This window comes from Biomphalaria glabrata, chromosome 2 (genome assembly GCF_947242115.1).
Source record: "Biomphalaria glabrata chromosome 2, xgBioGlab47.1, whole genome shotgun sequence".
Taxonomy (NCBI): domain Eukaryota; kingdom Metazoa; phylum Mollusca; class Gastropoda; family Planorbidae; genus Biomphalaria; species Biomphalaria glabrata.
In genome coordinates, this window is record NC_074712.1 from 34,838,610 (window position 1) to 34,853,376 (window position 14,767).

General features: G+C 38.0%; 1 protein-coding gene and 1 long non-coding RNA gene across 9 annotated transcripts in view; one reads left to right on the forward strand and one right to left on the reverse strand.

Annotated features, from left to right (window-relative positions):
- Positions 1-14,767, forward strand: part of LOC106078248 (uncharacterized) — a 58,034-nt gene that overhangs the window by 16,700 nt on the left and 26,567 nt on the right. The window contains exon 1 of one of the 8 annotated variants that reach the window (XM_056020220.1): positions 6,642-6,746. The exons of 6 other annotated variants lie outside the window; for them this stretch is intronic. The gene's annotated coding sequence lies outside the window, so the exon portion shown is untranslated. Of the gene's footprint in view, positions 1-6,641; positions 6,747-13,783; positions 14,323-14,767 lie in introns of those variants that run through there. One more of the 8 variants, XM_056020218.1, reaches the window with a different exon arrangement.
- LOC106055513 (uncharacterized) lies at positions 4,814-6,354 on the reverse strand. The gene is made up of 2 exons (XR_001215562.2): positions 6,069-6,354; positions 4,814-5,729 (listed from the first exon to the last, which is right to left on the reverse strand). It is a non-coding gene; the product is annotated as an uncharacterized LOC106055513 (long non-coding RNA).

Here is a 14,767-nt window from a genome sequence, read left to right on the forward strand (position 1 = left end):
CTACAGCAGAATTTATGCGCGTGAGTTGTTTTGTAACTCACAATGTTACAGTCTACACCGAGCTCAAGTTTTTTTTTTCCTTCTCTCTCTCTCTCTCTCTGTTTCTTTCTCTCTCTCTCTCTCATTTCTCTTATTTTGCACGCGCCTTCACTGCCCCCCAACAATCTACCTGTTTGCTGCTGAGTGAACAGTTTTGCCAAATATATCTGTCCGCCTACCCAGGCCTGATGAATTCCTAAAGCATTAAGAATAGCTAGCGCTAAGATTTCCTAGATCTTCTCAACTAATTACAACTTATCTAGGATACATTACGCATGTAGAGTTGCACAATGTTCATATAGGTCAGTGCATGAAAACATATGGATCATCCTTGGCATTAAGAGAACTATCGTTTCCTTCTCTAGAACATAGAATACTTCTTATTATTGCTGTCAAGTTTTCATTTCAGTAAATTCCATTCTAGTGTTTGATCATTTATCTTGCTCTCCCGTATACAGCAGTCCAGTCAAGTAAAGGTAACGCTGATATCTTTAAACATTACTATTGAACTAAAGCTGAAATGGACAATACATTTAGTCTTACAGATTTATTTATTTATGGCTTTAGGAACTACCTAATGGGTAGTTAAGTAGTGAAACTAAGGTGTTTTTTAGATGCCACCGTAATGGGAATAGCAGCTATTGGTTTTGTGTGGTCTGTTACTCCGTCCGTCTGTCCGTCCGTCCCGTTTAGATCGTAAAAACTAGTAAAGATATATAAATTCCGATATCATATTTTGGATTTTCAAAGCTCTGATTTAGCGGCTTTTTTAAAAAGCAAATCATTTAGTCCTTTAAAATTAATTATGCAAGCAGTTTTTTTTTTCATATAAATGCACAATTTTTACAACAATTCACTATTAACAGTAAAAAAAAAAAAACAACACTGGATAGTATATTAATAAGGGAGGCTTTTTACTCAATTTTTTAAAGTATATGTACATGTTTTTGTTTGTTTCTAAGATAATGTTTTCAAAAAAATTTGTATTACTAAATTAAGTATTTTTTTGTTTTAAAAGCTACTTACATTTGTTTTTCAAATAAAGTGTTTACATTCATTTTAAAAGAGAAAGAATCCATTTAGTATGTATATAAGTCGAATACAATTTAAAAGAACAAATAACAACCAGGTTCCAACAATATATAAATGGAGTGCAATATATAATGAAAGAATACACCATAAGTAAATGCAACCACAAGGAAAGGTTTCTCCCTCGAGGCCTTGAATGAGAGTTTGGCCCTTGACAAAACCATCAAGAAGAAAATCTATGGCCAACAGTTAACGAGCAGGGTGTCATGTAGCCAGCACAACGACCAACCGCCTTTACTTTCCTCAACTAAAGTCAGGTACCCATTAGAGTTGGGTGGACTCAGGGGCGCCCTAAAAATCCCGAAATTCAAAATCCCAGCCTTCACCTAGATTCGAACCCAGGACCTCAGGTTGGTTAAGCCGAGCGCTTGACTACTCAGCCTCCGCGCCCCCTGTGACTATACTGGGTTTTTTTTTTTTGTCATGGTCAAACAAGGGAGATAAATCTTAACCCAAATCATTTCTCAGTATACTTTTCAGCAGAATAAAATATTGACTATTAATAACCACTTACTGGTGGAAACCTATAATTTACAATAAGAAGATATTTGTTTCAAAATTATTTGAATTTTTTTTTAGGAAACCTCAGCGTTTGCGCTATTCAATTTTAGCTTTATCATCATAGACATCCTTGAGCCCTAGGCCTCTTTTCTTTGCCTGTTTTGTGGGCTTTCTCTGCCTCTTTTTTTTGGGCTTTACTGCCTGTTTTGTGGGCCCCCTTTTTTTTTCCTTTTTTTAAATCAATATTATTTCTATAAAACGATGTATATTGTTGGATACTATTAATAATGTAGGTTGAATATATCGAAAACACTTTCTTATGAAGAAAAAATTATTTTAAGGACATATATTCCAGCACTTCCGGTGTGTTTGCGGAGTGGACTGCAGCAAGGGCTCCTAAAGAAAGAACAGGGTTAATGTCAATTTTTTTCCCCTTCCATTGAAAATTTTTGATTGCCTCCCTTGAGACCTGGAACAATACTTCCTTCTCGTCAAGGTGGCAATCATGTCTGGTAGAGGCAGAATTTGGGGAGTCTCTGCTTAAGACAATTTCTCTGTGACTGACTTTTAGTTACAGGGGTCTATTAGAGTCGTACTGATTATACTTTTTTTTTAGATATAATCCAACTAATTGATAATTATTTGAAACTAGTTTACTAGAATTTACGCCTTTTATGCTGTAAAACTATCGTCTCACTTATTTCCATCTAGTATTCTGTGTCACAATCATTTTAAACTAGGTATGGAACACTTGCATTAAAACGACACAATTTTATTTTCAGATCTTTATAAAATACTAGACATATGTTACCCGCGACCCGCGGGTCTTTATTTGCGCATTACTGTCGATATAGTCACTGAGAGTGTTTTGTAAACAATTAAACGAAATAATAATGTAATAAGTAAAGCGAATGTGTCAATGTAAAAATAGTGTGATGAAGCTATCAAATAAAAATAGCTAATAGGCTTAAATCCATTTTTTCAAATTAAAACATTTGCTTTTAGGTCTACATATATATGATTAAAATTTGAAATGAATAGACTTAATTTTGTATGTTCATGTGTTAAAGTATAAAGTAGATCTTGAGGTAGACATAGATCTAAATCTACACTAATCTAGAGTTAAAAATTGGCTATTATAGAGTTCATTCTGTGTTGCGCATGCGTGACCTTTTTTCATGAATGAATATAGGCCTATCTCATCACGGCTACGCAACTTTAGCGAACAGCGAACGAATGTATTAAAAATGCTTTAGAAAAACAAATTTGAATGTTAAATTGATTAAAATATCAAATGAATGGACAATAATTAGTATGTTTATGTGTTAAAGCACAAAACTATCTTTGCGAAAAGAAGTTTTATCATCTTAGAGTTCAATAAGAGTTTTAGACCTAGACCTAGGAATAGACTCAGTAGAGAGATGTGTTAATGTGTAACCAATTGGTATTGTCTAATGAAAGAATGTTCGCCAGGAAATCTGTAGTCACAGATATCAGGAACTAATTTATGTAAAAAATGCTTTTGAATAATCTAGTGGATTGGATTTAGATGTATGTTAAAGTTAGCTAATGATCCTTTCACGTTATTTCTCTTTAGCTACGAAAATAAAATTAGTTTTGCGAAAATGGGTTTACCCGCAGTCGATACATTCTTATCTTTTAAAAACGAAAAGAGCGATAGCTTTGTTAAATGAATGGGATTATAATGTGAACAATTAAACGAAATAATTTTTAGTACGCGATTCATGAATGAATATAGATCTAGGCCTATCTCAACTCGGCTTCGCAGCTTTTGCAGACGAATGTAGCTTTAGAAAACCAAATTTGAATGCTTATTTGATCAAAATATGAAATGAATGGACTTTAATTAATATGTTTATGTGTTAAAGTATAAAACTATCTGTGCGAAGAGAAGTTTTATCATCTTAGAGTTGAATTAGAGTTTTAGATCTAGGGATGGGATTATAAAGTAAACAATTAAACGAATTAATTTTTAGTATGCGATTCATTACGGTATTGTCTAATGAAAGAATGTTCGTCAGGAAATCTGTAGTCACAGATATAAGGAACTAATTTATGTAAAAAATGCTTTTGAAACACAAAATTGAAGGTTAATTTTATTATATAATGAAATCAATGGATCTTCTTTTGTATTTTCATGTGTCAAAGTAAAAAACTATCTGCTCAAAGTGTATTTCTTAAAATTAGATCTAGGACTAAATCCTTTCTATCTTTTCTCATGTCAACATTGTAGACATGGCCTAGATCCATAAAATACTATAGCTGTAATAGAGTCGGACAACTTTATTTTTTTTGAGGGTCTTAAGTTTGTTTTAGGGCTACAATACATACACTACGGTCTAAGTTAGTACCCAAGGAACATTCCTGCCTAGTTTTATCAAGATTGGTCAAGCGGTTTTGATGTCTATAAGTAACATACATACATACATACATACATACACCTCACATTCTACTTTATAATATAGATAAAAGTATACATTGTCTTTGGTTCTTTGAATTGTTCAAGTTTATCAAAGCTATTTTCATTTCTAGTCCTTTAACCGACAGGGTATATATTAGAAGCAAACAAGCTTTGCCTTCATCTGATGTCGTACTATATGAAAGTCATGACTTGTCACGTGACATCCTGCACTCATGAATGAATATAGATCTAGGCCTATCTCAACTCGGCTTCGCAGCTTTTGCAGACGAATGTAGCTTTAGAAAACCAAATTTGAATGCTTATTTATTTGCTTGTTTATTTGCTTATTTAATGCTTATTTTAATGTTTGAAATCGAAGACAATGGCTTATTGTGCTTGATTATTGTATATTATAAATCTATTTGTCAATGTAAAGATACAAAGATAAAGACACATTCCCCGTTCCATATGTTAGGACAAATTTGTACAAATGCTCCTTCTTCCCTGGTGCTATTTGATCATGGAAAACAGGAAAACCAGTGACTTGACAGAATTTAAGTCATTGGTTAACATGCATGACTGAAGCATGACGCGTAGAACGTAATTATCTTCTTTTTTGAAGTAATGTCTGTATCATATAAGATAAGATAAGATGTGCATTTTATAAACAATTCACTAAATGAAACGAAAACGCCCTATAAAGTTAGAATTCATTTTAAAATAAACACATTCATGAGACTCTCTGAAATCGACAACAAAGGCTTTATGTATATATTTACATATTTACTTTTCTAAAACAAAATGCAGCATTAAATCTCAACGACAGATCCAGAGCAAATATCAAACAAAATGCTCAAGTTACAATGGTCCAAGAAATAGATATTTGTTTGTTACATTTGTTTTCATACAATGTGATCTCTAAACAAAAATTACATCAAAAATACTTTTTATTGAAGATTTCGTTCGTGTCTTACATTCTTAACATTTTCATCCATAAATTAATATTGCACTGTTTAATAAGGCGGAATGTTTTTTTAACTGGTGAAGTTGGAACTAGATTTGACTTAACTCACAAACTGCGCACGTCCAAAGGAAAAGTTTCACCAAAAACTATTTTCAGACATTGTGTCTTGGGTGTCATCTTCTAGAATCAAAGTGTCTTGTCTTTGTAAAAGTCTGGTACTGACATTTTCCATCTCAGAATTCTCATCAACACTAAAAAGACAGTCACTTTCTGGTAACACTGTGTTTAGTCTCTCACAGAACGTATCCGCCTCTTTTTCATTGGACTCCAGGAAATTAATCCTCGTGTCTGATTCGCATCCTGCGGGAGGTCCCGAATTTAAAAAGTTGAACTTTCTGGAACTCATCAAAAGACCTGACACCTGGGACGCCACTGAGTCTGCGCTTGGTTGCGTTAGTCTTTTAAGGATCAGCTTGCTCCCGAGAGAGTTTGAAACGTCTACCACTGTCCACAGAGACTGAAGCGTGGACACACAGCTGGATCTGCTTGTCTGGAGTACTAGTCTTGTCTGGGGGTGGCGGCGTGGATGAGCACAAGTAGAATCTGTAAGGCATCTTCTGACATTGCTAGTCTTGGCACAAGTGTTGAGTGATTTCGAATTCGGCCTTGACACTGTTGTCCGATGTAATTTACTTTTGGCCATATTGAAAAGTTCTGTAAGAAGAAAGTATAATCATTAAATTTTTAACTTAAAAAGTGACACCAATAAAATAGTAATACAATATTAAATCCTACACAATTTTGTTAATATTTGTAATAATTTTTATTATCTAGTTGTATAAGTCTATCTACAGTTTTCGGTGTATATTTTCAAATGTATCTCATTTATATTGATATTTTCTCATAATGCAATATTTTCAAACCATCGAATCATATCAGAATCAAACGAACGGTATGGTTTTACTCTGTTAAGTGGCTATAGCGCAATAATTATATATATACATAAATGTTAAATAGCAAATTTAAAGAAAAAAAAATTACAGTGACTTATACCTTAAAGTTGTTCTTAGGCAACTGAAAATGTAGGTCTATCTTTTAAATCCCCAAAAGAAAGTAAACAATCAGTGTGCACTATAATTAATGTAGGCCTAATTACAGAATAGATCTAGAATGTTCGAGCTGAAACGTTCCTAAGCTCTTACAAACTTGAATCACCCTCACCCTCGTGTCTGTTTTCTCAATATCTGCAGGCTAGACTTTTATAGTCATTCAAGGGAGACTATTTTTAAATATGAAACGAACCCATATCGTTTCCATACATTCGAAGACGCTAAAAATACGCAACCCTCTACGTTTTATCTCCGTTTTTCGGATGTTTCCGTTTATAAAGCCATTTCTATAAATAAAGTCCCCTACGTTTTGCTATCGATTACGACCTGGATTTTTTTTTTATATTTACAATAAAGTAGGCCTACTTGTGCTTCGCGGAAGGAAATGGTACATGTCTAAAATTACCCACTTAAAGATTAAATATGCTAGTCCCATTGGTTCTATTTTTAGTGGAATATTGATATTTGATATTTTAACTTTCGTTGTGTAATCGTAAATTTTCTAAAATATTGTCAGATTTACCCATTGTAGATACCAAACAAAACAATTAATGGCACATCAGCACTATCCAGTGCAGGTCACACTACTCAATCGGATAGAACTGTCTTCTTTAATTAGAAGGTATATTTTTGTTTTCTCTCTCTCTCTCTCTCTCTCTCTCTCTCCTAAATTGTTTGTTTGAATAATTATCTCATTAATATTTATAAACTCCCTGATAAGAACTGGACTCGGCTCAATCAATTGATATATTGGACCAAAAGATTTTTTGTTTGTTTTTTTTTTTGTTTTTTTTTTAGTTCTTTGGTCTTCTGGCGTAAAAAAAAAGGGGGGGGGGCCCAACAGCTACAAAAGTAGTAAATATACAATATATTTAAACGAAAAAGAATAAAACTGGTGGGTGAGCCGCTTACATCGATTATGTTTGAGATCCAGACTTATTAAAAGAATACTAAAATAAAACTGGGGGGGGTTGAAATACAGGGGGAGAGGGAACGAGAGAGCGGGACGTGAAATTGTCACGGGCTAAAAAGTAGGTCGTTCAAATGTGGCACGTTTATTAACGTTAAAAAAAATGTGTGTTCCAGTCATAATAAACAATATAAAGCTTGTGAAAAAATTCAACGGGCGTAGCTGGTACGTACTGATAGTCTATAGGGCAATAGGAATGAAACCTATTTAAGAATTTGTTTCATGTGCTATTAATAGCAATATAGGGCAAAGTTCACGTCCCTGTAGCAAGGGCAAAGTAAATTATTCATCATGACAAATCAAACATTTCTCTTTTTAAGTCTTTAGTAAACACATTGAGGTGTTATTGAACCCTAACTTTTCAACTTTAACCTTTACAAATCTTCATTGTACATGTATATATATATATATACATATATATATATATATATATATATATATATATATATATATATTGTTACGAATCTCACTATCCAGGCTCTCTGCAAACTGCACCATACACCACCAACTTAATGAACTTGACAAGTCAGGGCTCCAAAATAACGTAAAGGTTTAATGTCCATGAATAACAGCCAATACTGTACAATTGGCAGCACGTAGAACAGTACAAATAGCTCTGCGATAACAAATATCTCTCCGATAACACCGTTCCGCCGTATCGAGTCTTGCACTGGTCTCTCCGTCTCGTTCCGGGCTTGCACTGGGTTCAACAGTTCGGGACTGACTTCACACACTTGGGCTCGTTGTGTCAGACTCGATCACAGACCAAGATCAAGACGCCGTTCGTCTCAACTGTACTTGACAGTACTCCGCACTGAACCGTCGTAATGCTCCGTACAGAACCACACCGTTGAACTGTGCTGTAGTCGACCGTGTTCTGAACTCCTGTCGTGAACCCGCTTTCTGAACCGTCTTGACTGCGTCGCCTCCGCTCTTATATAGGGTCCCTACTGGCCTTCTCGAACCGGACAGAACGCCGCTCGACGTTTCTAGGTGGTCAGATGACTACAACTCTCGTGACGCTCCTGAGCTCTGTTCACGACGGCGATCTTTCCCGAACTGTCCTGTTGACACTCGACTCGGCTGACCGTCTTAGCTCGTCACGGTTGACCGCTCGTCTAGCGCTGGCCTGGGGCGATTTGCGTCGGCTGACTACACACACACCACTACCCCTCTCTGTGCCACCACCAAGTTTATAACACTGCCCCCTCCTTAGATCTGTCCGTCCCGGACAGAATCAACATCATGACATTGGCTGTAAAGTTTCATCGCTGCAGGCGGGGGTCGATCAGTGGCAGTTGGCTTGCCTCTTGAGCTTGATGGAGCCATCCATGTTGCAGTCAGCAATGGTCGCTTCCTTCTCTTCCTCCAGTTGGCCTTAACCTGGTTGCTTCGCCATCGTGCTTTCATCGCCATCCTCGTTGAGTTCAGAAAACGTTTTCTTCTTTTCCTCCAGTTAGCCTTCATGTGGTTGCATCGACCTCGTGATCGCATGGTCATCCATATTGCACTCAGCAAAAGTCGCCTTCTTCTTCTCCGCCAGTTGGTCTTCATGTGGCTGCAGTGATATCGATGTTGCATCGTCATCCATCTTGCATTCAACAAAAGTAGTCTTCTTCTTCTCCGCCAGTTGGTCTTCATGTGACGCGTCGCTCTCTTGTCGTTCGGTATTGAGGGCAGCCGTTTGGCACATGGAAAGGTATAGGATGTAAGGGCTGGGAATACCAAGATCGTTGGCCAAAGAGGTGACTTCATAGGGCTTTGCGAAGAAGGACTGGGATGGGCTTCAAATCCACAGGACAGGGAATTGTGGGACATGTCATCATTTTCAGCCTTGTCTGGAGGGCATGCTCGTGGGGCAGGTTGGTAACACTTCTCGTGCAAAGGTCCCTCGTCTTCGGCCTCAGGCTTCATTCGGCTTTCTTTACCACCACCAGGACCTCTCTCTCTCGTCTCAGTATCGGGCCAATCACTTGTTGGTTTCAGACCTTGTCGATGACTTTCGTCTTTCAAATGTCCCTCAATGTCAACGTCAGACTGCCTTGGATTCTCTTTACCACCATCAGGACTTTCCTCTCCAGTCTTGGCAGCTGGACCAACGTCTGTTAGGTTCGGACCTGGCTGATATCTCTCGACTTGCATATGTCTCTCAACGGCTTCGTCAGGTATCAATGGGTCCTCATTATCACCAGCAGGGCTTCTCTCGCTGAGCTTAGCATCTGGACGAACGTCTGTAGAGTCCAAGCCTCGCTGGTAGCTTTCATCATGTAAACGTCCCTTAGCAACAGGCTTGTAGGCAGAATCAGCGTTCTCTTGATCTGTTTTGCTGTTTGAGGTGCTCATATCAGGTAAAGCTTCAGCACAAGATTCGTTCGAACTATGGGCAGCTTCCATTGTCTCTTCATCTGTCTCTTTCGGCTCTACAGGTCTGTACTCCCTGTTTTCAGATTGACAGGCAGCACCACATTCATCAGCATTGCCGTTGTCACTGCACATTTCTTCAAAGCTTTGTTCGATGTTTAACGAGGGCGCAGCTCCTTTATCTTTCATGTCTCCTTGGTCGTACGGGGTTTCTTCCAACACGTCCATCGTCTTCACCACGGGGCTCGTGATTTCCTTCACCGAAATATACATCTTTTCAAGCTTGGTACAGGTCTCTTCGTTGGACTTCTTCCATGTCGTATTCATAGCCCGCAACTCTTCCTTCCAGTCATCTAGCTGTTTGTGCAAGAGCTCTCCTAAAGTTGGTTTAATTTCAAACAGATATGTGTCCGGATCTTCCCCTTCTTCCACAATGTCTTCTCGGAGGCGTGCTTGTAAGGTTTTCTTCTTTCCGCCATTCTTCAGCCCTCGTTCACGCAGTTCTCGCCTCAGTTCTATAAATTCAAGTTCGTACAGCAGCTTCAGACGAGCCATAGTAGATCCGATCCAATCCGATTCCGATCCTATCCCACTTCTGACACCAGTTGTTACGAATCTCACTATCCAGGCTCTCTGCAAACTGCACCATACACCACCAACTTAATGAACTTGACAAGTCAGGGCTCCAAAATAACGTAAAGGTTTAATGTCCATGAATAACAGCCAATACTGTACAATTGGCAGCACGTAGAACAGTACAAATAGCTCTGCGATAACAAATATCTCTCCGATAACACCGTTCCGCCGTATCGAGTCTTGCACTGGTCTCTCCGTCTCGTTCCGGGCTTGCACTGGGTTCAACTGTTCGGGACTGACTTCACACACTTGGGCTCGTTGTGTCGGACTCGATCACAGACCAAGATCAAGACGCCGTTCGTCTCAACTGTACTTGACAGTACTCCGCACTGAACCGTCGTAATGCTCCGTACAGAACCACACCGTTGAACTGTGCTGTAGTCGACCGTGTTCTGAACTCCTGTCGTGAACCCGCTTTCTGAACCGTCTTGACTGCGTCGCCTCCGCTCTTATATAGGGTCCCTACTGGCCTTCTCGAACCGGACAGAACGCCGCTCGACGTTTCTAGGTGGTCAGATGACTACAACTCTCGTGACGCTCCTGAGCTCTGTTCACGACGGCGATCTTTCCCGAACTGTCCTGTTGACACTCGACTCGGCTGACCGTCTTAGCTCGTCACGGTTGACCGCTCGTCTAGCGCTGGCCTGGGGCGATTTGCGTCGGCTGACTACACACACACCACTACCCCTCTCTGTGCCACCACCAAGTTTATAACACTATATATATATATATATATTATAAAAAATATATATTATAAAAAATATATATGTTGATTATTTCATTATTGCTGTTTTAAAGTCAGCCAATACAAAATACATCAACATGTATCCCTCAAGATAAAAGGTAACAATCCAGAAAGTAGACTATTTTTTAATTTCTTGCTCTGTGGAGACAACATTCTCCTGGCCTCAGTAACAAACACACGCACACAAAAGACAGACACACACAAATATCTAAGAAACATTTACTTTGATTTAAAAACATTGTCAACAATTGTTGATAGCTGTTTCCCACGGGGATAGGCGCTAAATTTATCTCGTTTGAACTTTTGATTCAAATCGTCATGCTTCAGTCAACTAGACCTTCCCCCCCCCCCCCCCGCCATACCAAAAAAAAAACAAAAAACTTACAACTTCATAGCAGATCCGGCTTTTTTTTAAAGTGAGAACACTTTTGAGTTACATATTAGAAGAATAAAGTATGTTTGTTTCACTATATCAGCTTAGGGCTACACCTGGCTTCTAATAAACTTCTCCAGCATACTAGACAGCATATCCGTCATTACTGGGGATACATTTAGCTACAAGTACTTACTTACAACACCGCATTGGAACAAAAAAACGAGTTGTTTTTTTCTCTAGCAAAAACAATAATTGAACTTTATATATTAAAGTTTTCTTTAAATGAGATTTCAAGTTTGTTTGTGTGTTTGTGTTTTTTTTTTTGGCTTGTTTTAATATTAATACAAGACTAGTTAGACTTAGGATTTCGGAATTTTAACCCAACAACTTTTCTTCGTAGAAGTTTTCTGTTGTTTGTTTTTACTATTCACAAAGTATTGAAAACTATTGAAAGCAAAAAGAAAAGAACAAACAATATATGTTTATGTCGTTTATATCTTATATAATACAGACGTTACTTCAAAAAAGAAGATGATTACGTCCTACGTGTCATGCATTTAGTCATGCATATTAACCAATGACTTAAATTCTGCCAAGTCACTGGTTTTCCTGGCTAGCTCAGGCAACCCATTCCATGCTCTAATAGCACTAGGGAAGAAGGAGTATTTGTACAAATTTGTCCTAGCATATGGGACGAGGAATGTGCCTTTATCTTTGTGTCTTTCAGAGTATTTTATTAAATTTTCTTTTTCTATTTGAAGATTAGGGTTCAGTGTTTTATGGATGATTGCTACTTTACTTTTGAGCCTTCTGTCCTGAAGGCTTTATAAATTTAGTGATTTTACTAAAGGTGTTACTCTAGTCAAATATGAATATTCGTTTGTTATGAATCTCACTGCTCTATTTTGTGTCTGTTCCAGTTTCTTAATGTTTTCTTGTTTTCTATGAGATTAATAGGATTAATATATGTGAATCTGTTGAACGTATCAGTTGATTGAACTAGCTGGCTATGTAATAGTAAGTGAAGCACCTCATTGGACTCACATCAACTCAAATTGGTTTCTTGGGACTCACATCAACTCAAATTGGTTTCTTGGGACTCACATCAACTCAAATTGGTTTCTTGGGACTCACATCAACTCAAATTGGTTTCTTGGGACTCACATCAACTCAAATTGGTTTCTTGGGACTCACATCAACTCAAATTGGTTTCTTGGGACTCACATCAACTCAAATTGGTTTCTTGGGACTCACATCAACTAGAATTACTTTATCAATAAAATACCTTTCGGTTTTACTGTGACAGAATGCCGGGATACATGAGTTAAACTGAGGGTAATGTTTACCGAAGCGACACCATAAGGTAACAAGTTCCCCTTTCAGACCTTGGGGGTCTATAGGGCGGGCAGATGATAGGGCAGATGATGGAAAGGTCATCTGTTTCTGTGACCTACGGTTAACGAGGGTGTCATTTGGCCAGCACAACGACCAACCGCCTTTACTTTTCCCCAACTTATGTCAGGTACCCATCTGAGTTGACTGGACTCAGAGGCACCCAAATACCCCATACGGTTGCAACAACCAAAAATGTAGGTAGGGATGTCCACCTCCAAACCACTAAAACATTGAATGGAGTAGCAGATTCTTAAATATAATTTTATGGCGTCACGTGGAGAGAAAGTAAATATTTGCGCGTGCCTGGAAGAGCGTGAGCGTATTTTTGAAGCATTCCGAGTGACGTTTGTACCGATTACGTCATTCAGCTGTGCTAGAGAGCCCGGATGTTGTTTTTCATTCAGTGAACATGAACAGAGTTGTTCATTTGATTTGGTTCTATGAAAACATTTTGAGCATTGCGCGGTTAGGTTATCGGTGGTGCGGACCTGTCCTATTATGTGACCTGTTAGATTTACGTGGTAGCAGACGGTATGTTTTTATTGACACTAATGTAGACAATTGTATTTAATGGAAGGTGTTATTGGTTTGTAGTTCTACACGGAAAGAGTTCAAGTGTTTCATATTCTTTTCTTTTATGAAACTATATTATGGTTTCGGCAACACGGCTGGGGAAGAGGTGGGGGGGGGTGAACCCGAACCCAGTCAATTTTCTTCTCCATTCGGCCAACAGGTTGCCAATTCGTGTTGTTGAAGTTGTCATCAAGAGGGACCGAAATATCTCTCAGCGTCATCCGATGGCATCGTCCTTCGGGACATCTAGACCGTGACCATAACCTTATTTTAAAGTTGATCTAATTTTTTTTTAATGTGCTGCTTCTGTACTAAATATACTTATGATATCTACTGGATTCGGTAAGAAAGCGTCCCCACCCTCTTAAAGCTCCAGCAAACACCTTTCCTGTTCCGCCTCTGGGAAGGCAAGACATCTGATACGGAGGAAAAATGTATTGTGTATTGTACAAGTATTGTCCTCTATTCGATTAGCTGAGAGCGAGCCTAAGGAATGTTACCTGACGAACAACAAAATAAGTCCCGCCTTGGCGACTGGGGATTTCGTACCTTTCAAACAGGCCGACAGATTAGCTGTCTCTCTCTCCCTCTCTCTCTCTCTCTCAAGGGACTCATTCTCAACTCTCTTGTGTGCTCGGTCTGCATATTCGACACATAGATCTGGATCTTAAAAGCATGTGTCAGTGTGCGATGTGCAGTGATAGTACAAAAAAAAATAACAACTAAATGACATCATAGCTCCTATCGTGACTATCTTTCGTTATTGTTGTTGTGGTGTGATTCGGGAAGTCCCAATGTTTGGCCAAGTTTAGTTTCTAGATTAGTCAATACTGTCGCCATTTATAAATCAATAACATCTGGTAGGCCTTTGTCCGTGCATTGTCTAGATAACATTAGTCATTCAGGACTGGAGTTAGTTAGTTCAAAAAACAGCAACATACCTCTATGTGAGTGGAAGCGATTATTAATTTTCATATTTGATTGCTGTGCATATTTCTGATCTATATCAATGTCTTTTATTGGAAGTGTTGGTCGTACATATCCAACTAACCTATAGCTGGAAATATGTCTGCATAACTAGGATTAGAAGTGGCTAGCGTTCAGAGTTCAAATTTGTTAGTCACTTAAGTGTTAACTGAAAGGTATGTAATTGTAAACAAACATTGTTGACAGTATCGAATACTCCATTTTATTCTTTCTCTCTCTCTCTTTCTTAACCTTTCTATCTCTTTCTTAATCATTCTCTCTCATTCTTAATCTTTCTCTATCTCTTTCTTAATCTTTCTCTCTCTCTTTCTTAATCTTTCTCTCTCTCTTTCTTAATATTTCTCTCTTTCTTAATCTTTCTTTCTCTTTCTTAATCTTTCTCTCTCTTTCTTAATAATTCTCTCTCTTTCTTAATTTTTCTCTCTCTTTCTTAATCCTTCTATATCTTTCTTAATCACTCTCTCTTTCTTAATCTTTCTCTCTCTCTCTTTCTTAATCACTCTCTCTCCTTCTTTCTTAATCCTTTTTAGTTCTTTTCTTTCTACTTTTGCTCAGTCCTTCTCTCTCTCTCTCTCTCCCACTTTTTTATTTTCTCTCCCT